The sequence below is a fragment of the Fundulus heteroclitus genome, chromosome 10, assembly GCF_011125445.2.
Source record: "Fundulus heteroclitus isolate FHET01 chromosome 10, MU-UCD_Fhet_4.1, whole genome shotgun sequence".
In the NCBI taxonomy this organism is placed as follows: Eukaryota; Metazoa; Chordata; class Actinopteri; order Cyprinodontiformes; family Fundulidae; genus Fundulus; species Fundulus heteroclitus.
Window position 1 is genome coordinate 9,976,519 of NC_046370.1, and position 6,000 is coordinate 9,982,518.

Sequence of the window (6,000 nt, forward strand, 5' to 3'; positions counted from 1 at the left end):
TACTTAATAATTATTCATGGCCAAACCTATTCTTGAAGAACACTTGAATGAGTCGTGACAGGTAGGGTACATAAATGCTTCCCTTTTACATGGAAGTATGTATGTAGTTTTTGTTTTAATGCATCCTCAAAAGACCAACTTCAAGGCCATGGAGCGATATTTTATGTCTTCAATGTTTGAAAGCAACAACTGGAAGGCTGGGTTGTCCATTGATAGCAATAGTTGTTGTTTTTGTTTTTTTAACCTTTGTTTTTAACCTTCAATACGATTTTGCTTCTCCAACAATACAGAGTGAAATGGAAATATCGCTTCTAAGCACAAGTTTCCAGATGTGCATCCTGATCTGTTTCATTTTCAGCTGCATTACAGCCAGTTCATATCTCCTTCCCTTGCCGTAACAAAGTTCCCGACACTGTATCTTTTCCAATATATCCCACAGGCCAATTTCAGAAGATGGCTTCGTAACATGGCTACACATTTTTATATACATAATGTGACTAGACCCAGCTAGTAAGATCAGCTGTTGGACTCACATAACACACACACACTTACTCCCCAACTCGGCTTCTTTGCTGTTTTGTCACTTCCAGACAGCAATAGGGCATTTCTGGCCCTCTGCTCGCTGAGAGCTTAAATGATAAGTAGCCATCTTGGGAGGTAAGGATGTCTTCAGGTCCATTGAGCAGTCCTGAAAAACAGCCACTTTCTGTTCTTACATGCTCCAAATATTCCACAAAAGACCCCCACAGCATTTCGCAGCACTGGCTGGGACACACCCAACCCCTGGAGCACAGCTAACTGCAGTAGACACGTACTTACAGACAGGTTATGAAACGAGCATGTTTCAGGGCAAAGAGTGCAGAAGACCACGCTTATCCTCCAGAGAAATAACAAACATAGATACAAAAAAAAGAAAAGAAAAAAAGAACGCAAACCAAGCAGACATTATTTTTGGTCATTTAATGACTAAAATATTTGTCATTTTGTTTTACCTCTGCAGTGAATTTGTTCATTTTAAAGGTACATTTCAGTTTATACTATTGTTTTCAGTTTTCAAAGCCAGGTACTAGTTGTATGTTTATGTTTGTCCTTGCGTGCTTTGAGTCGTTTCATATCTAATCATGGGTGTTTCATGTTTTTATTTGATTGCCATCCATTTGTCAGTGCACTCATTGTATCTCTTGGTTGCTGTTTTGTGTCACTTTTCAGTGTGTCGTTATTCCAGTTCATGCAAAGTTGTGAGTTTTTACATAACTTTTTGTTCTTTGACTGTTTTTTTAACTAACCCAAAAAAGAACATTTAGCCCAGCACTTGGACTGAAGCAGGAGTAATTGAAATAAAACAGGATTCCATATAACTTCATATGAACTGGCGTCTGTTTGTCTTGTAAAATTGGTCATATATGAACAAACTGAAAGGAATTTAGTAGAATAACAAATGATTACATACAACTCAGGATCATATGCAAAATCTAAAAAGGTCTCATACTCAAATAAAGCAAAATTATTTGACAGAAATAGGTCTAAATCTATTGTGATCAATATTTAATCTTTTTCTTTTATCATATATTTATATCTATCATATAGAACAAGAGTCTTTACAGTTTCATGCCCTGTATTGTATTTAGTTTTTTCTTCCCTGTGCTTTTTTTTTAACTCCATGATAAAATGTGGTAACAATATTACATTAATTTTATTTCTATTAATTAGCTTATCATCCCCAATTTAATTTTGATCAAGAGGTTTTCATATTTCAATATTCTTTTTAAGAACATTTCACTTTTATCTGAATGTTGTATTATCTATTAATAATTGAACTATATTTTTCCCATTTTTAATAAGTTCTTTCTGTTCTGCTTTACCGCTTATGTAAATTAAATTTTACTTAATTTTGTGCGTAAGTTTAGTGTCTTCTGTCTTGCTCCTGTCATGCCCAAATTTCCCCACTGTGGGACAATAAAGGTATTTCTATTGTATTAAGTTTTACTTTATTATTTGTGCCTCTTGTGTGATCAGTGACATTATGGGGTTTGTTTTTCCAATTGCGTCCCTTCGAGGTCATTCCTTGCTACTGTAAGATTGCTTTGTGTCTTAATTTTTGTAGCTTTTCATTCCTCTGCAGCAGTTGTTGTGCAAATACTGGCAATTTTGTATCTTGTTTCTTTTGTGACATTGAAATTATTTCGCATCGTCTCATGTTGTTTTCCTCTTTTGGTTACTTTACAATTGTTGGATAAACTTGGGACCTGCTTAGGCCTGAATGTTACTCTGGATTCTGGTAATTTACAGATGTATGTCAAGAAATTATAACATGATAGAAAAAAATATGGTTGAAACTAGATATTTACATTCTCTGTATACTAAGATACAGTATTTATTTTGTCACTGTTTGAGGATGATTCGTTGGTAAATTATGTGATATTTGAGTTAAATTGAGCCACAATTGCTGATACATTTTAATTTATGTAGAAATATTGCAGCAAGATTTCAAGATATGAGCCAGGATATTAAATATTTGACACAAATGGGGTAATTACTCAAGTTACACTCCAAACTTAGTTACTAAGAAGGGATCACAAAGCTCAGTTTCAATGAAACTTTCTAGGCAAAAGTGAAAAAGTGTGCAAACCTCAGCAGAATTCTAAATTTGGGTTTTCCCAAAATTAAAATATTACCTGAGACCAACAAAAAAGCATTTTACCATAAAAATGTAGTCCAACTGAAAGGTATGTCCATGTACTGTGCAGTATGTAGTATTGAATATTAGTATATTAAAACACTGTTGGGCCTAGTGTCTCTCATTCCTCACGTGACAAGTCAGTGGTCAGGCAACGTTTTCCTTCCACTCAACTTTCCATTACTATGCTTGGATGCATTCCTCTACATAGCCAAGCTATTTTGCAAGAACCTTTTGTTGCTTACTTTCCTTGTGGAAGGTGTTGATGTCTGCTTGACACTGCTGCCCAATCAACAATATTCTCCTTGACTATGAGGACATAGCATAACATTTTTTTTTAAAATTAAGATCCCTTTATTTTAAAAGGTTGTAGATATGAAACTAATTCCCTGATAAACTGACTCTTGGGTTTTCATTTTTATAATAAATGAATCCAAATTTTAAACTGTATTACTGCACTACAAAAAGAGAACTAAAATAAGTAAGATTTTCTTGAAATGAATGTATTTACCCTTGATTTGAGCAGATAATTAAGATTTTTTTTGCTAATGGAATGAGTATTTTTACCCCTAAAATAAGATAATTAGATATCCTGCACTTGAAATAAGATGATGGAGATGAATTGTTCCTATTTTAAGTGCAAAAATCTTATTCCATTGGCAGATGTCTTATTTACCTGCTCAAATCAAGAGCTAATACATTAATTTCAAATGTTTTTACTTGTTTTTAGTTCTCTTTTTGCAGTGTGCAATAAATACACTGCAAAAAGAGAACTAAAAGTAAGTAAAATTTGTATATTTTTCCTTGATTTGAGCAGCTAAATAATACTATTTGCCAATGAAATGAGAATTTCTACCCCTAAAATAAGATAATTAGACATCCTGCACTGATGGAGATTAATTGTTCTTATTTTAAGTACAAAATTCTTATTCCATTGGCAAATAGTCTGATTTACCAGCTCAAATCAATGAAAAATATTTTCATTTTAAGAGGATTTGACCTACTTTTAGTTCCCTTTTTTGCAGTGTAAGCTTGACGATATCGTGTTTTAGTCAGATACACCTGGTTAAATTGTGACACAAAAATAACAACACCCACACACTTCATGTGTCTATCGATCAGGGTTGGACTTCCTCTAAACCCGAAGGTTTCTCTGATTACACCGTGTGACCGAGAGAGCGCACTTGTAGGTAAATAAAAGAGGTAGGAAGGGGCAGTGGGAACGTTGCGACCGCTGTATCAGGTTTCCACTGACAGGCGTGTGTGTACCTGTGTTTTTTTTTTTTTTTTTTTTTTTCCACAGAGTGAGGGCTGTTAGCTTGGCGGCGCTAAAAGATGGTGTCACACAGATCCAGAGTGCCTCACTAAATGTTTAATGTGGCATGAGTGGGAGGCCATCAGAGGACAGGCGGGTGGGGCTGCAGGCAGCTATAGGGCTGGAGAGTTACAGTTAGAGGCTCAGTGTGTGTGTGTGTGTGTGTGTGTGTGTGTGTGTGTGTGTGTGTGTGTGTGTGTGTGTGTGTGTGTGTGTGTGTGTGTGTGTGTGTGCCTGCTCAGCACTCCAGCCCAGAGGTGGGACAGCAAACAGCCCTGACAGAGAGAGAGAGAGAGAGAGAGAGAGAGAAAGAGAAAGAGAGAAAAGGAGCATAATAGTGATTTCACTTGAAAATCTTTATGCGTGGTTGTCAGCGTGGGAACATAAAACAGTGAAAAGTTCAGATATTGCGTGGCAGTATTTTCTGAATCTGTGATGAGGAGCAGCGAAAGGAGGCCAGCGTGTTTGCGTGTGCGTGTTTCTTGGTGTGCAAGACAAATGAGCACTGCAACGCGGGCAACGCTGGCCCTTTCCTGCCCTCCTTTTCCTACGTGCTAACCCTGCTGCCTCTCCTCCTCTTCCTCCACAGCCTCCACACGGACTTATATAATTGCGAACTCCTCAGCCTTTGTTATCTCACACCGACCACACACACCACTACGCCTTGCCCAGTTCAGAAGAAACACAGGAGCAGAGGAGGAAGCAAGCGGTTAGAAGGATTTAATTTAAGAGAAATTATGTTGTTGTTTTTTTTAAGCAAGTGTGAGGCCTATTCTCTGTATCGCATTCCTGCAATCAGACCACGATGATGGTGCACACATACAGCACACATACACATTGCCACTTGAAAAAAGGCTTAAAATAAATGTCTTGCCGTTGACTATTATTACATTGAGTTTATTCCTTTGGTTGGAAAAAAAAAATCCCAGGTTTGAAAAAAAAAATGCTTTCAATGAAATGCTTCGAAAGTCCTGCAAATAAATGTAGTGGCACATGCAACCTTAGCAGTCCTAAGGTTGCATGTGTACCCAAGTTTATCTTACATCTATACAATGGGGTGACATTCCCTTATATAGGAAATTTTTTGACCAATCTGTATAATATGATTTATTTTGACTTTGTAAAGTGCCTCAAGATGACATATATAAATAAAATTGCATTGAATTGAATTGAATTGAATTGAATTGAATTGAATTAACAGTGGTGCAAGAGTTAGGGGGTTTGTCCTGAAACTGGTGGGTTGCCAGTTCAATCCCCCACTTCAACTGCTTCAGTTATTGTATCCTTGGGCAAGACACTTCTGCAAAAATATTACTAAAAATAAGGATTTTTTTCTTAAAAATTAGAGTATTTTTCCTTATATTTCAGCAGGTAAATAAGATTATTTGCCAATAGCATAAGATTTTTGACCTTAAAATAGGAACAATTCATCTCCGTCATCTTATTTCAAGTGCAGTGCATGCAATTATCTTATTTTAGGGATACAAATACCCATTCCATTGGCAAATAATCTTATTTACCTGCTTAAATCAAGGGCAAATACATTCATTTCAAGAAAATTGTACTTATTTTTAGTTATCTTTTTGCAGTGCACCCGAATTGACTGCCAATGTATGGCAGTCTCGCTTCTGCAAGTCTGCCCCAGGGCAGCTGTGGCTACTAACATAGCTCACCACCATCAGCGTGTGGATGTCTGACTGTAGTGTGAAGCACGTTGGGGTCGATGAACTAGATAAAGTTGATATAAGTACAAGCCATATACAATGAGGATGGTAAGGTAGCCAGAAAAAGCAAAAAATTTGAGAAATGGTGGGATTTGTTGGCTGTGGTTGAAAAAAATGGCATTTTGGGCCCATCAGGTGATGACCATTATATACTGTTTACATGCAAAAACAAAATCCTTTACTGTCCTGCCATCACAAAAGTCGATGTATAGTTTGCCAAATGATGGTTGAACTTTAACTACACCTGTATCCTCTAATCAGATGAGACTAACTTCATCCACACT